Below are 16,947 nucleotides of genomic sequence, written 5' to 3'. Positions count from 1 at the left end.
TTCCTGACTAATAAGGATTTCCTTCAGTTTCTCCTTCTCACTACACCCTCGGTCCCCTGGTATTTCCGGAAGGTTATATGTGTCTTCCTTCGTGAAGACAGACCAAAGTATTTGTTCAATTGGTCTTCAATTTCTTTGTTTCCCATGATAAATTCACCTGATTCTGACTGCAAGGGACCTACGTTTGTCTTCACATATCTATAGAAGCTTTTGCAGTCAGTTATTATGTTTCCAGCAAGCTTCCTCTCATACTATATTTTCCCCCTCCTAATTAAACCCTTTGGCCTCCTCTGCTGAATTCTAAATTTCTCCCAGTCCTCAGGTTTGCTGCTTTTTCTGGCCAATTTATATGCCTCTTCCTTTGATTTAACACTATCCCTAATTTCCTTTGTTAGCCACCTTCCCCATTTTGTTTTTACTCCAGACAGGGATGTACAATTGTTGAAGTTCATCCATGTGATCTTTAAATGTTTGCCATTGCCTATCCACTGTCAACCCTTTAAGTATCATTTGCCAGTCTATTCTAGTCAATTCACGTCTCATACCATCATAGTTACCTTTCCTTAATTTCAGGACCCGAGTCTTTGAATTAACTGTGTCACTCTCCATCTTAATAAAGAATTCTACCATATTATGGTCACTTTTCCCCAAGGGGCCTCGCATAACAAGATTGCTAATTCGTCCTTTCTCATTACACATCACCAGTGTAGCATGGGCAGCCATCTCGTTGGTTCTTCGACATATTGATCTTGAAAACCATCCCTAATACACTCCAGGAAATCTTACTCCACCGTATTGCTACCAGTTTGGTTAGCCCAATCTATATGTAGATATGGTTAGCCTGACATCAGTCGTGGGGAAAATGTTGGAATCAATTATTGAAGATGAAATAACAGCGCATTTGGAAAGCAGTGACAGAATTGTTCCAAGTCAGCATGGATTTATGAAAGGGAAATCATGTTTAACAAATCTTCTAGAATTTTTTGAGGATGTAACTGGTAGAGTGGGTAAGGGAGAACCAGTGAATGTGGTGTATTTGACTTTCAAAAGGCTTTTGACAATGTCCCACACAAGAGATTGGTGTGCAAAATTAAAGCACATTTTATTGGGGGAAATGTACTGACATGGATAGAGAACTGGCTGGCAGACAGGAAGCAGAGAGTCGGAATAAATGGTTCCTTTTCACAATGGCAGGCAATGACTCGTGAGGTGCCGCAGGGCTCAGTGCTGGGACCCCAGCTATTTAATATACATCAATGATTTAGATGAAGGAATTGAATGTAATATCTCCAAGTTTGCAAATGACACTAAGCGGGAGGGCGGTGTGAGCTGTGTGGATGATGGTAAGAGGCTGCAGGGTGACTTGGACAGGTTAGGTGAGTGGGCAAATGCATGGCAGATGCAGTATAAAGTGGATAAATGTGAGATTATCCACTTTGGTAGCAAAAACACAAAGGCAGTATATTATCTGAATGGCGGCAGATTAGGAAAAGGGGAGGTGCAACGAGACCTGGGTGTCATGGTTCATCAGTCATTGAAAGTTGGCATGCAGGTACAGCAGGCGGTGAAGAAGGCAAATGATATGTTGGCCTTCATAGCTTGGGGATTTGAGTAGAGGAGCAGGGAGGTCTTACTGCAGTTGTACAGGGCCTTGGTGAGACCTCACCTGTTATATTGTGACCAGTTTTGGTCTCCTAATCTGAGAAAGGACATTCTTGCTATTGAGGGAGTGCAGCGAAGTTTCACCAAACTGATCCCGGGATGGCAGGACTGACATATGAGGAGAGATTGGATCGACTGGGCCTGTTGCTACAGTTGTACAGGGCCTTGGTGAGGCCACACCTGGAGTATTGTGTACAGTTTTGGTCTCCTAACTTGAGGAAGGACATTTTTGCTATTGAGGGAGTGCAGCGAAGATTCACCAGACTGATTCCCGGGATGGATGGACTGACCTATCAAGAAAGACTGGATCAACTGGGCTTGTATTCACTGGAGTTCAGAAGAATGAGAGGGGACCTCATAGAAACGTTTAAAATTCTGACGGGTTTAGACAGGTTAGATGCAGGAAGAATGTTCCCAATGTTGGGGAAGTCCAGAACCAGGGGTCACAGTTTAAGGATAAGGGGTAAGCCATTTAAGGACCGAGATGAGGAGAAAATTCTTCACCCAGAGAGTGGTGAACCTGTGGAATTCTCTACCACAGAAAGTAGTTGAGGCCAATTCACTAAATATATTCAAAAGGGAGTTAGATGAAGTCCTTACTACTCGGGGGATCAAGGGGTATGGCGAGAAAGCAGGAAGGGGGTACTGAAGTTGCATGTTCAGCCATGAACTCATTGAATGGCGGTGCAGGCTAGAAGGGCTGAATGGCCTACTCCTGCACCTATTTTCTATGTTTCTATGTATTCACTGGAATTTAGAAGGATGAGAGGGGATCTCATAGAAACATATAAAATTCTGACGGGACTGGACAGCTTAGATGCAGGGATAATGTTCCCGATGTTGGGGAAGTCCAGAACCAGGGGACACAGCCTAAGGCTAAGGGGTAAGCCATTTAGGACTGAGATGAGGAGAAACTTCTTCACAGAGAGAGTTGTTAACCTGTGGAATTCTCTACCGCAGAGAGTTGTTGATGCCAGTTCATTGGATATATTCAAGAGGGGGTTAGATATGGCCCTTATGGCTAAAGGGATCAAGGGGTATGGAGAGAAAGCAGGAAAGGGGTACTGAGGTGAATGATCAGCCATGATGTTATTGAATGGTGTTGCAGGCTCGAAGGGCCGAATGGCCTAATCCTGCACCTATTTTCTATGTTTCTATGCTACATATCACCATCTGTACCATAAGCTTCACACACTGCCCAAAGAATAAAGGGGCGGCCGTTTAGGACCGAGATGAGAAGAAACTTTTTCACTCAGAGGGTGGTGAATCTTTGGAATTTTCTTCCCCAGAACGATGTGGAGGCTCAGATTTTGAGTATATTCAAGACAGAGATTGGTAGATTTTTGGATATTAAGGGAATCAAGGGATATGGGGATAATGCAGGAAAGTGGAGTTGAGGTAGAAGATTAGCCATGATCTCATTGAATGGTGGTGCAGGCTTGAGGGGCCGAATGGTCTATCCCTGTTCTTAATTCTTATGTTCAAAGCACTACACACCCAGTGTTCACCCACCAACAATCTCTGCCTACCAACACTCACACCTGCATCTCATGCCTTGCACACAATGACAGCTATTCAACTATGGTAGGCACAAGGGTTATTAGTTATTAGATTGAATGTGATATATGTGATCTGTTTATGCATACATTTATTAATTGAGTTTGCAATATTTTGTGGTCTCTCTCATTTCACCTCTGTGCCCAGGAGGACACTTTGTGATATGGTATGATGCAGGGATGGTATGATGGGCATGTGGTGAGCAAAAGGGATCTGGGGTTTAAGTCATCCTGGTCTGAGGCTGGAGATCTGTTTGGAGGGAGTCGCAGAGTTCTGTGACCATCACCTTGGTGATGCAGAGCTCCTGGCTTAATTGAAGGTAGGTGAGGTGCTATCGGAATACCTTCAGGGTTAAGGCCTCCTGGTGAGAGCCCTATGTCCCTTCTCATCCCTCTGTGCACATGTTCTCATATTTCTGGCTGCTTACGCTCCCTCCACCTGGATCCTGGAGAGCGAGGTGGCATGCTAGTGCAGTCCCTCATTACTGTTGCCAAGTGTAGCAGTTTGAATCTTTGAACAATAAATGTAGCCACTTTGCACTTACCAGAAGACTGCTGATACAAACTGATCCACTGGCTGAAACTGATGAGAAACCACTGAAACTAACCTGCCCTGACCGCTGTGAGTGATTAAAGTGGATGCTTTTCAATAACGTCGCTGGAGCTGCTTCCTGCAGCTGTGCGCCTGCTCTCCCGGTCACTGTCTGGTCAAGGCACAAAGGTAAGTAGCCAGAATGAATTTTGCAGATCGTGTACCCCGCGCGCTCGCTGACGTCACGATCTGCTTGGTATTGAAGTCCCTGGCGGCAACTCGTCCCAGCAATGCAACGGGGAGGCTGGATTTACTGGGTGGCGCTGCTGTATCAGTGCCTCATTACCGCCCTCTGCCGGTGCTAATGGAGGGTGCTAACCTACCAAATTTTCCCCCCATTATGTCTTTATACATATACATATAATATAATATATATACTAACACTCTTTTTAGGGGCTAGATTGTGAAAATTTAAAGTCGTGTCCCCTCCCACCCCTGGGGAAATGGGGGTAGAAATTGGATATATAGGAAAACTCAAAAGATTATGTTGGAGAGCTAAAGAAAGGGAGAGAAGACAAAGTGCTTTGGTTACTGACTTGTATCCTTGGTATCAGTTTTTATTAAATACACTCGGTGTTATATACATAACCTGCTTGGAGATTTGTCTGAAATAAATTGAAGACCCTCCCTTCATGTCTGAGAGAAAGCAGGCCATATTCCATCTGATAATTAATCAGATAAGGGGAGACTATAAAAGGATAGGTAATGCATGAAGTCAACATTGATTTTTAAATTATGTAGATTTGTGATAAATTGAATAGGCTTTCATACTCATTTTTCTCATTTTAGTTTTGTTTTGATATTGGTCCACAGTTCTACATTCAAAGCCAATAACTACAACAACTGCTGGTGATAGCTTTAGTTCATGTAATTCATTAATTATTTCCATAGCACAACAATAAGCCACAGAGAGCAGATATGAGGAACATTGGGGGAGGGGTACGAGGAACGAGGAACATCGGGGGGGAGAGGAACGAGGAACATCGGGGGGGAGGGGTACGAGGAACATCGGGGGGGAGGGGTACGAGGAACATCGGAGGGGAGGGGCACGAGGAACATCGGAGGGGAGGGGCGGGTACGAGGAACATCGGAGGGGCGGGTACGAGGAACATCGGGGGGGAGGGTACGAGGAACATCGGGGGGGGAGGGTACGAGGAACATCGGGGGGGAGGGTACGAGGAACATCGGGGGGGGAGGGTACGAGGAACATCGGGGGGGGAGGGTACGAGGAACATCGGGGGGGAGGGGTACGAGGAACATCGGGGGAGGGTAGGAGGAACATCGGTGGAGGGTACGAGGAACATCGGGGGAGGGTACGAGGAACATCGGGGGGGAGGGGTACGAGGAACGTCGGGGGGAGGGGTACGAGGAACATCGGGGGGGAGGGGTACGAGGAACATCGGGGGGAGGGGTTCGAGGAACATCGGGGGAGGGTACGAGGAACATCGGGGTGGGGGGGTACGAGGAACATCGGGGGGGTATGAGGAACGAGGAACATCTGGGGGGAGGGGTACGAGGAACATCTGGGGGGAGGGGGTACGAGGAACATCTGGGGGGAGGGGGTACGAGGAACATCGGGAGGGGGTACGAGGAACATCGGGAGGGGGTACGAGGAACATCGGGAGGGGGTATGAAGAACATCGGTGGGGGGGTACGAGGAACATCGGGGGGGGGAGGGGTACGAGGAACATCGGGGGGGGAGGGGTACGAGGAACATCGGGGGGGGAGGGGTACGAGGAACATCTGGAGGGTATGAAGAACATCGGGGGGGAGGGGTGCGAGGAACATCGGGGGGAGGGTTGCGAGGAACATCGGGGGGGTATGAGGAACAAGGAACATTGGGGGGGAGGGGTACGAGGAACATCGGGGGGGAGGGGCGCGAGGAACATTCGGGGGGGGGGGCGCGTGGAACATCGGGGGGGGAGGGGCGCGAGGGGCGCGAGGAACATCGGAGGGGAGGGGCACGAGGAACATCGGAGGGGAGGGGCGGGTACGAGGAACATCGGAGGGGCGGGTACGAGGAACATCGGGGGGGAGGGTACGAGGAACATCGGGGGGGAGGGTACGAGGAACATCGGGGGGGAGGGTACGAGGAACATCGGGGGGGAGGGTACGAGGAACATCGGGGGGGGAGGGTACGAGGAACATCGGGGGGGAGGGGTACGAGGAACATCGGGGGAGGGTAGGAGGAACATCGGTGGAGGGTACGAGGAACATCGGGGGAGGGTACGAGGAACATCGGGGGGGGAGGGGTACGAGGAACGTCGGGGGGGGAGGGGTACGAGGAACGTCGGGGGGGAGGGGTACGAGGAACATCGGGGGGGAGGGGTACGAGGAACATCGGGGGGGAGGGGTACGAGGAACATCGGGGGGGAGGGGTTCGAGGAACATCGGGGGAGGGTACGAGGAACATCGGGGTGGGGGGGTACGAGGAACATCGGGGGGGTATGAGGAACGAGGAACATCTGGGGGGAGGGGTACGAGGAACATCTGGGGGGAGGGGGTACGAGGAACATCTGGGGGGAGGGGGTACGAGGAACATCGGGAGGGGGTACGAGGAACATCGGGAGGGGGTACGAGGAACATCGGGAGGGGGTATGAAGAACATCGGTGGGGGGGTACGAGGAACATCGGGGGGGGAGGGGTACGAGGAACATCGGGGGGGGAGGGGTACGAGGAACATCTGGAGGGTATGAAGAACATCGGGGGGGAGGGGTGCGAGGAACATCGGGGGGAGGGTTGCGAGGAACATCGGGGGGGTATGAGGAACAAGGAACATTGGGGGGGAGGGGTACGAGGAACATCGGGGGGGAGGGGCGCGAGGAACATTCGGGGGGGGGCGCGAGGAACATCGGGGGGGGGCGCGTGGAACATCGGGGGGGGAGGGGCGCGAGGGGCGCGAGGAACATCGGGGGGGGGCGAGGAACATCGGGGGGGGGGGCGCGTGGAACATCGGGGTGGGGAGGGACGCGAGGAACATCAGGGGGGTATGAGGAACATCGGGGGGGAGGGGTACGAGGAACATCGGGGGGGTACGAGGAACATCGGGGGGGAGGGGTACGAGGAACATCAGGGGGGTATGAGGAACATCGGGGGGGAGGGGTACGAGGAACATCGGGGAGGTACGAGGAACATCGGGGGGTACGAGGAACATCGGGGAGAGGGGTACGAGGATCATCAAGGGGGAGGGGTGTATGAGGAACATCGATGAGGGTCCGAGGAACATCAGGGGAGGGTACGAGGAACATCGGGGGGGGGGGGAGTACGAGGAACATCGGGGGGCGGGTGCGAGGAACATTATGGCCCTGGTGATGCCCGGAGGAACAAGGAGGGGTGGGTCTGCCAAGGATCATAGGCTGATGTGCCGTGGGGCAGCCGCAGGGGCAAGGGGTTGTGGGGAAGGCCTCATGATTTCGATCGGAGGTCTGGGGAGAGGGGGGTGATCGGATACCTCATGAGGGGGTTTCTGATCGCGGGGTATGGGTTAGACAGGGACCCAGGCTCCAGGAGGAAGGTGTAAAGGCACTTACCTCCTGGATGCAGCAGTGTTGGCCTTGCTGTAACTGCCGGGTTTTACAAAGTGTGTAAATCCCGACCAGCTATAGTTAGAAACAAAATGGACGTTAAAGAAGAGGCTTCCAGCCTTATTATAATATTTAAATTGACACTCCAACTCTGTTAAAACTGGAAGTGGATGAGTTGGAACATGTTTTTAACCATTTAACTACCCCTACGCTCCTAATCCAACCGTTTTTTAGGTTAAAATTCCCCCTGTTAGGCTGCACTGCTGGCATGCAGTAGGGCAAGGTGCAGCTTCAGGTTAGAGATGCCACTGCAACATTGTAATCCAAATCCTACAGGCGACACACAAGCAGCCTCACAATTGAGGCCCTTAATGCTATGTTAATCCTATATCCGAATATCAACTACAAAGTATTTACAGCATAGAAACAGGTCGTTCCACCCAACCGATCAATGCCGTGTTTATGCTCCACACGAGCCTCTTCCCACTCTTCATCTAACCCCATCAACATATCCTTCTATTCCTTTCTCTCTCATGAGCTTATCTAGCCTCTCCTTAAATGCATCTATGATATTTACTTCAACTGCTCCCCGTGGTAGCAAGTTCCACATTGTAACCACACTCTGGGTAAAGAGGTTTCTCCTAAGTTCCCTATTGGGTTTATTTGTGACTATCTTATATTTATGGCCCCTAGTTCTGGTCTCGACTGCAAGTGCAAACATCTCTATGTCTTCCCTATCAAACCCTTTTATAATCTTAAAGACCTCTAACAGGTCGCCCCTCTGTCTTCCCTTTTCTAGAGTAAAGAGCTCCAGCCTGTTCAATCTTTCCTGATAGGTATAACATCGCAGTTCTGGTATAATTCTAGTAAATCTTTATTTGCACCTTCTCCATTGCCTCTATATCATTTTTATAATATGGAAACCAGAAGCATTCACAGTACTCCGTGATCTAGTCAAGGTTCTATATAAGTTTAACATAACTTTTCTGCTTTTCAATTTGATCCCTCTAGAAATGAACCCGAGTGTTTTGTTTGCTTTTTTAAGGCCTTATTAACCTGCATCGCTACTTTTTGTGATTTGTGTGTCTGCACCCCCAGATCCCTCGGTTTCTCCACCCCATTTAGACATTTCGGCTGGAATTTTACCACGGCTGTGCATGCGGGGTTGGAAGCGGGTCGGGAGAGAAAGTTGAAAAAAAGAGTGGAGCGGGACGGGACCCCGCCGTAATTCCCGCCTCCTCACACCTTTTATTCGGGCGCGTTTGCAAATCGCCCGAATGGTTGAGGCGGCGGAGCTAATTTGCATCATTATTAGGTAGTTGACAGAATCTTAATCATCTTTTTAACCCTATGTTTCCAATTTCATTCGTTGACCACGGGAATCACACAGCTTGGGAGCCACGTCAATGAACCTGAGGCAGAGGTTCAGTGGCCATTGGTGGAACTCATTGTGAAGGGGAAATCATGCTTGACAAATCTTCTGGAATTTTTTGAAGATGTAACTAGTAGAGTAGACAAGGGAGAACCAGTGGATATGGTGTATTTGGACTTTCAAAAGGCTTTTGCCAAGGTCTCACACAAGAGATTGGTGTGCAAAATCAAAGCACGTGGCATGGTATTGGGGGTAATATACTGACGTGGATAGAGAACTGGTTGGCAGACAGGAAGCAGAGAATAAGGATAAACGGGTCCTTCTCAGAATGGCAGGCAGTGACTAGTGGAGTATCGCAGGGCTCAGTGCTGGGACCCAAGCTCTTTACAATATACATCAATGATTTGGATGAAGGAATTGAGTATAATATCTCCAAGTTTGCAGATGACACTAAACTGGGTGGCGGTGTGAGCTGTGAGGGGGATGCTAGGAGGCTGCAGGGTGACTTGGACAGGTTAGGTGAGTGGGCAAATGCATGGCAGATGCAATATAACGTGGATAAATGCAAGGTTATCCACTTTGGGGGCAAAAACACGAAGACAGAATATTATCTGAATGGCGACAGATTAGGAAAAGGGGAGGTGCAACGAGACCGGAGTGTCATGGTTCATCAGTCAATGAAAGTTGGCATACAGGTACAGCAGGCGGTGGAGAAGGCAAATGGTATGTTGGCCTTCATAACTAGGGGATTTGAGTATAGGAGCAGGGATGTCTTACTGCAGTTGTACAGGACCTTAGTGAGGCCTCACCTGGAATATTATGTTCAGTTTTGGTCTCCTAATCTGAGGAAGGACATTCTTGCTATTGAGGGAGTGCAGCGAAGGTTCACCAGACTGATTCCCGGGATGGCAAGACTGACATATGAGGAGAGACTGGATCGACTGGGCCTTTATACATTGGAGTTTAGAAGGATGAGAGAGGATCTCATAGAAACATATAAGATTCTGATGGGACGGGACAGGTTAGATGCAGGTAGAATGTACCCGATGTTGGGAAATCCAGAACCAGGGGGCACAGTCTTAGGATAAGGGGTAGGCCATTTAAGACTGAGATGAGGAGAAACTTCTTCACTCAGAGAGTTGTTAACCTGTGGAATTCCCTGCCGCAGAGAGTTGTTGATGCCAGTTCATTGGATATATTCAAGAGGGAGTTAGATATGGCCCTTACGGCTAAGGGGATCAAGGGGTATGGAGAGAAAGCAGGAAAGGGATACTGAGGGAATGATCAGCCATGATCTTATTGAATGGTGGTGCAGGCTCGAAGGGCCAAATGGCCTACTCCTGCACCTATTTTCTATGTTTCTATGTTTCTATTAGTGCACAGCATGGAAAACACAATAAATACTCCCACCTGACACCTGGTTAGCTTCCTAAGGCAGATGCTGTTGCTGAGTGTATTGCCAGACAGATTCAGCTTTTCAGAGGTTGAAAGTCTTTGAAGCAAATTCAGGAACCAAGGTCATCTCTTTGGTACAACCTATCACACCATTGATTGATTGCTTCTCTCATCTCTGCTTGACCTGCCATCTGTTGCATCAGTATGGGTGCCATTTATACTGTCTCACCTTGGCCCTCAGAATCTGACCTCGATGAGCTCCAACACCAGCAGCACCAACAAAACCACCACCACTAACCTTCTCCTCTCCGACCTGATGCTGCACAGGGCAGAGGACATCAGCGCAGGACTGCACCACGCAGGAAGTGATATCCCCAACACTGGGTATAGAGACAGAGGATGAGCTTCCTCAACTTGGCTGAGCAACAGTGATGAAAGAGGCTCAGTCTATCACATCAGGTTGTTGCAGACATTTGCAGTTTGCTGGAGCAAGACCTGCTGCCCAGAGGACCTTTGAACAAGCCATACCAGTGACTGTCAAAGACACCAGAGCCCTCAACTTCTTCGCCTCAGGTTCCTTCCAGGGAAGTACAGCAAATATTTGTGGCATCTCGCAGTTGGTCATCCACAGATACATCACACAGGTCACGGATGTCCTGTCTGACAAACCAGCCAATTATATCAACTTTGCCACTGATGAATCCAGTATTACCGAGCGGGCGCTCGGCTTTGCAGCTCTAATTGACTTCTAATGGATTCAGGGAGTCATCAAGTGCACACATGTCGCTATCAGGTCACCCCATCATCACCCAGGAGTCTTTATGAACCGCAATGGCTTCCACTCCCTCAGTGTTCAGCTGGTCTGCAACCATAGGGAGATCTTCATGCATGTGTGCGCCAGATTCCCTGGGAACTGTCACGACTATTTCGTCCTGCGCCAGTGCACCCTCCCTCAGCTCTTTGCACTACCAAACACACTGGCTATCTACTGAAGACGTGGCTCATGACACTCTTGAGGAGGCCAAGTATAGCGGTTGAGGAAAGATATAATGAAAGCCACATTTGCACCAGATGTGTCATAGAATTGACAATAAGCATTTTGAACATGCGATTCAGTTGCCTTGCTAGACCTGGACACACCAGCCAGGGTCTCCAGAATCATCATGGTCTGTTGCACCCTGCACAACATAGTGCAGCAGCGAGGATTAGTGCTGCATGAGGCACAGCCTCTTCAGAGGAGGAGGAGGAGGAGGAGCATCAGCTGGAAGACGAAGAGTAGGGACTTGAAGAACGTGTGGGCCAAATCCCACCAGCACTCGAGCACATTGCCAGCGATGGGCTCATCATGGCCAGATTCAGGCATTACACTCATATGGCTGCCACATGCTGCACCAGGTTCCCACCATCCCACAGCAGCACCATAAAACATCCCTACAATGACCATTCCATTCTTTTAACGTTGGCCATCATTGCTGGAGGTAATAGTCTATCTTGCCATTCACTCCAACTCATTAAGCCACTTCCAAAGTTGCAGACAAAATTCCATGACCGGAAAGTGATGAAAATAAAGGAGTCAAAATTGCCCTGTTTAGTGACACCCATTAGCGACTCCGTGGGCCACAAACCTGTTTTCGCCCGGGGGTGGGGGACACTACCTGTTCCCGCAAAATTGTGCGGGAATTAGTGGAGGCCCCGCCGGTAGAATTCTGGGCCGCCGCGCAACCACCGATGATGTCATCACCCCTAGCGGACATTGGTCAGCACCCTGCGAGGCTTCCGCGAGCAGTGTCAGTGGCAGCCGCAGGGGTCGTGAACTGGGCCGACATAGACATTAGATGGAAGGTGGGGAGCACCCTGCGCCGCTATCTTGCTGGTTTGGCCTACTCACCGGTCAGTCTGACCTCTTCCTTTGTTGTGTGGTCCAGGCCGCCATCGTGCAGCCTGGCACCATGCCGTCCTGGTCACCCAGTGGAGGCCATCAGAGGCCTGGCAGATTGCACAGCAGCCCCTCCCCTTTAACCAAAGGGGATGGGCTTTGAAATGCGTCAGCACTACAAGGAGCAGCTGTGTAGAGCTGACGAACATGCCCCAGTAGCGCCCCGGATACTGCCCCAACAGGAAGTGGAGTACCCGAGATTGCACTCCACTTACTGGGCCCAACTGTACCCAACCCCTTTTTACGCCGCACTTACCTTAAGTGCGGAGACTTTGCGCGCTGGAAACGACGCCGGAAAAAAGGGTCTTCCAAGTCCCCGGAGTCCCAGCGTGGCGTGCATTCTGAAGTGGAGGGGGGGCGGAGTCTGCACGCATGCTCCTGCCCTCCCAGTGTGTCCTGTGGGCTGTGAGCAGGACCCGATGCTCGCAGCCCCTATCCCCGGCCGAAGGAACGCCCGATCTCGCCGCACCCTATCCCCGGCCGAGTGGCCTCCCACACCGACCGGCCAGCCTGCTGAGTTCCTGGCTGAGGTAGGACTTCCGATTTATTTTTTATTTATTGGTTGTGATTGAGTGTTTTGATTGCGGGGTTGCGGGGGGGAGGAGGTGAGTTTGGCGGGGTCGGGGAGAGAGAAAGAGTGTCTTGGGGAGGGGGCGGGGAGAAAGGGTGTTTTGTACACCAGCATCTCTCTCTCTCTCTCTCTCTCTCTCTGGGTACCACCCCACCACCCCCCGTGACATCGCGGCGAGCATTTCTCTCTCTCTCTCTCGCTCGCCACCCACACCCGCCTTACATCACGGCCAGCAGCTTGCATTTCTCCAGTTGCTCTGGACTCTCGGTGCACATCTTCCCTCCCCTTTCCCAGGCTGAATGGTCTCATGCACAGGCCGGCCCGTTGCCTTCCTGGGCCGACTTCAAAGATCGCGGTAGGATTTACTTCATTTTTATTAGTATTTTAATTGTTTGAGCTTTTCCTTGCAATGCTTGGTGCTTGGTTGTTGAGGTCCTCTCCAGTTCCCTTCCCTCCCCTATCCCTGCCCTAATGTCTGCCAAATGTGCGCTGCTTTTTTTTCACTGCTCACAAGGTTTTTCAGAGCTCGCCACATACGCTGATCTAAGTCGATTCGGAGTAAGTTTTGCTGGCCAAAGTGGCATAAATGGCCAAAACTGGCGTAAGTGTCTGGGAACGCCCCCTTTTGGAAAAAAAAAACTGATCTTAAAAAAAAAAAAATCGCACCTAACTGACTTACTCTGGAGCAAATTGTTTGGAGGGAAAATGGCATTTTTTTTTAAACTTACGCCAGAAAAGAAAACTTACTCCCAAAAAATTGATGCAAGTCATTGCCAAAGTTGGGCCCCTTGTGAGGAGCGGTAACCACAATTTCGCGGCCAGGGCGGGACTTCCGTTCCCAGTCAGGGCGCTGGGGAATTTTGCCCCCAGAGACTTTTATCTGTGCCATCAGAGTAACGGAAGCTTAACACAAATTGTTTTTAAAACACCCAAGTACTTAACCTTGTGTGTCCTCTGTCACTTATGCGTGCTTCTACAAGGTGCAACCTCTGTGGCTTTTGCAGAAGTACAGACAGCCTGCTCCTTTCCCTGCTGCAACTGCATAGACGCTTTTGGCTGAGTCTGGGTCTTGGAGCTTGTGATGGCCCCACCAAAGTCTGCTCCTCCTGCGACTGTGTATGGGCAAACTCAGCCATTGCAATCCCAGGAGGCATGTGGGGCTATGACTGAGGGGGATGCAATGGGGGAGAAATGTAAGTGCTTTGAGAGGTGCTCCCTTTTCCATATCCCCTCTCAACGTCATCCCTCTAATGGGCCACCTACACTTCCCTGATAGCAAGTAGCTGGAGAGAACTTTGCTGCACAGCAATGGGACCATGAGGACCCAAGTCTACATTGAGATCCCTCCTAGAGAGGAAGCCAATGAGGGTCTGCATCTGTTCTCCATTGAGACCATGTGCTCATGTGAGTGGTGCATTAGCTACTCCAGGCAGATGTGGCCATTCTTTCCATGGAAGAGCCTACAGTCACCATCGCCTATGACATGGTCGTGGTCAAGATGGAGGTGGACTCCTCCATCTCTGCACATTTGCATACATCGCGGTCGCAAAACTGTTATAGGCTCCTGTACTTTTTGCTGCACTTCCAGGAATGCCCTCTTTCTAGAAGGCCCCGGAGGCTCATTGCTGCTGCTGGGTGGCGCTGCAACCTCAGAGGCTGGATGCTCCTGTGTGGAATCATCTTCCTCTCCCTCCTGGACAGTGGGGGAGGATCCCTTGATTGATCTGTGGGAGAGTAAGGAGATGATTTAGAAATGTTATATCGAGAATGGGTAACAATGCTAGTATGCACATGATGAACGCTCGCTGGCTGCTGACATCAGTCCCCATATGGGTGACTGCTGTATGCCATGTGGCTGTATGAGATGTAATTCTGTCACCAGGTTGCTGAGATGTCCCCCTCTCTCTGTCTTCCCCCATCAGCTGCTCTACAACTCCTGATATTTCCAGCGTGACCTCCTCTGCTGATAAAGTCACCAATGATGGAGGGCCACCTACGGTTCTCTCTCTCTCTCCATCTTATGGTGGGCTCTCTTTTCTCCTGTAAGGAGAGAAAAAAAGAGAAGATTGAGTGAGAGTGATGGAATGAGTTTAAAGATTGGATGGGTTACATCTTTAGAGAGTGACTATGATGCAGTGGGGTGCCAATGCCAAATAGCTTCCTTGTGTGTTAGTTGGTATGTTTGCATTAGGATGAGGGTGTGTGTGTGAGGGATGTGATACTGTCGATAGAGAGAGGATGGGTGGACATGCAAGGTATGTTGGTGTGAGTAATGATGTGCAAGAGTAGGGGATGATGGGGATGTGATGAGAGGCACAGCAGGATGAAGTTGAGTGTGGCTTTGCACTCACCTTTCCTGATTTAATGAGATCATTGAAGTGTTCCCAGCACTGCACCCAAATCCTCCTCATAACATCCCTGCTGGTGACCTTGTCTGTTCTTTGAAACCAGGCTCGTTTTGTTGCCTGTGGCGGTCTCTTCTGCCCATGATCCCTGTATGATCTGACTCCTTTCACAAGCATATTGTAATATATTTGCTGCATGGGTTCTTTGCTAAAGCATTCATAGCAACATTGCTATTAAGAACGAGTTGGTTTATGAACAAAGGTTTAACAATCCACTACACATTACCATTTCATCCATTAGGTTCACAACTGCATACCTCATCCGACTGAGGTTTTATTGAGTCTTGTTAACATCACATTACTGGCTAAGTCATTCACAATGCAACAGCTCTTCAACTATTTTAAGTAGAACTTTAAACCAAGTGCCCCTTATTAAAGGGGCAATAGAACCGACAAATTAATAAAATATTTTCAACATTAAATGGTCAAATTTAAATTTGGTTGCTGGGGGTGCTGATGCACTCCAGTCCCTCTAGTGCCCACCTCTCGCGGAATGCCGCGAGCGTACCGGTGGACACCGTGTGCTCCATCTCCAGGGTCACCCTGGCATGAATGTAGCCGCGGAAGAGAGGCAGGCAGTCGGGCTGAACGACCCACCTTGGCCAGGGCAACAGCTCTACAACTCTTTTGGGTTGAAGACAATTAAATAATGAAATCAAGTGCCCCCTGATCTGGGGGACACTCCAAACACTTTGCAAGTGCCTTTTTTTTTTGGTTTTTGGGGGGCATTAAAAGCACAAATTATACAAGTGCCCTCTGACTAAAAGTGGGGGGACACTAAAACCCGGCAAATACTCTAATTAAGCTTTTAAACATATAAAATCAAATTTAAATTTGGTTGCTGGGGGTGATGATGCACTCCAGTCCCTCCGGTGCCCACCTCTCGTGGAAGGCTGCGAGCGTACCGGTGGACATTGCATGCTCCATCTCCAGGTTCACCCTGGCACGAACGTAGCCGCGGCAGAAAGGCAGGCAGTCAGGCTGAATGACCCATCTTGGCCAGGGCAACAGCTCTACAACTCTTTTTGGTTGGAAACAAAAACAAACATTAAATCAAGTGCCCCCCAATCTGGGGGACACTCCAAACACTTTTCAAGTGCTCTTTTTTTGTGGTTTTTTTTTGGTGATTTTTGTGGGGGTTTTTTTGATTTTTTTGGGCAGTAAAACCATAAATTTTACAAGTGCCCCCTATAAAAGGGGAGGGGGACACTAACAACAGCGCTACAACTCTTTTGGTGGGGGGACAAAATAAACGTTAGATCAAGTGCCCCCCGATCTGGGGGACACTCCAGATACTTAACTGCCCCTTTAAATGTTTTTTTTTTTTTTTGTGGGGTTTTTTGGGGGGCATTAAAACCATAAATTTTACAAGTGCCCTCTATAAAAGGGGAGGGGGACACTAACAACAGCTCTACAACTCTTTTGGAGTAAATAATAAACATTAAATCTTAAACATTAAATCATGCCCCCCGATCTGGGGGACACTCCAAACACTTAACTGCCTTTTTAAAAAAAAATGTGGGTTTTTTTTTTGTGATTTTTTTTTTTAAAAAAGAGTTTTTTTGGGGGCATTAAAATCATTTAGTTTACAAGTGCCCCCTATAAAAGGGGAGGGGGACACTAAAAACCCAGCAATTAAAACAAATTAAATTTTAAAACATAAAATCAAATTAAAATTTGGTTGCCGGGGGTGACAATGCACTCCAGTCACAACAGCTTTACAACTCTTTTGGCGTAAACAATAAACATTAAATCTTAACCATTAAATCATGCCCTCCGATCTGGGGGACACTCCAAACACAACAGCTCTACAAAGTTGTGAGCATACTCACAGGTGCATACATTATGCATATGGAGCGTGTCATCAGAGAACCTGGGTGCAGCCCTCTGCTTCTGTGCAGTCATGTTTCCAAGGCTTATCAACACTTAAGTGC

The 16,947-nt window shown here is 49.4% G+C and overlaps 1 protein-coding gene across 2 annotated transcripts in view; it reads right to left on the bottom strand.

Annotated features, from left to right (window-relative positions):
• LOC139259905 (collagen alpha-1(III) chain-like) overlaps nucleotides 1–16,947 on the bottom strand; it is a 320,705-nt gene that overhangs the window by 103,504 nt on the left and 200,254 nt on the right. The window lies entirely within an intron of this gene.

This window comes from Pristiophorus japonicus, chromosome 3 (genome assembly GCF_044704955.1).
Source record: "Pristiophorus japonicus isolate sPriJap1 chromosome 3, sPriJap1.hap1, whole genome shotgun sequence".
Taxonomy (NCBI): Eukaryota; Metazoa; Chordata; class Chondrichthyes; family Pristiophoridae; genus Pristiophorus; species Pristiophorus japonicus.
Note: the sequence above shows the minus strand (reverse complement) of the source record. Positions and strands in the feature narration are given on the sequence as shown.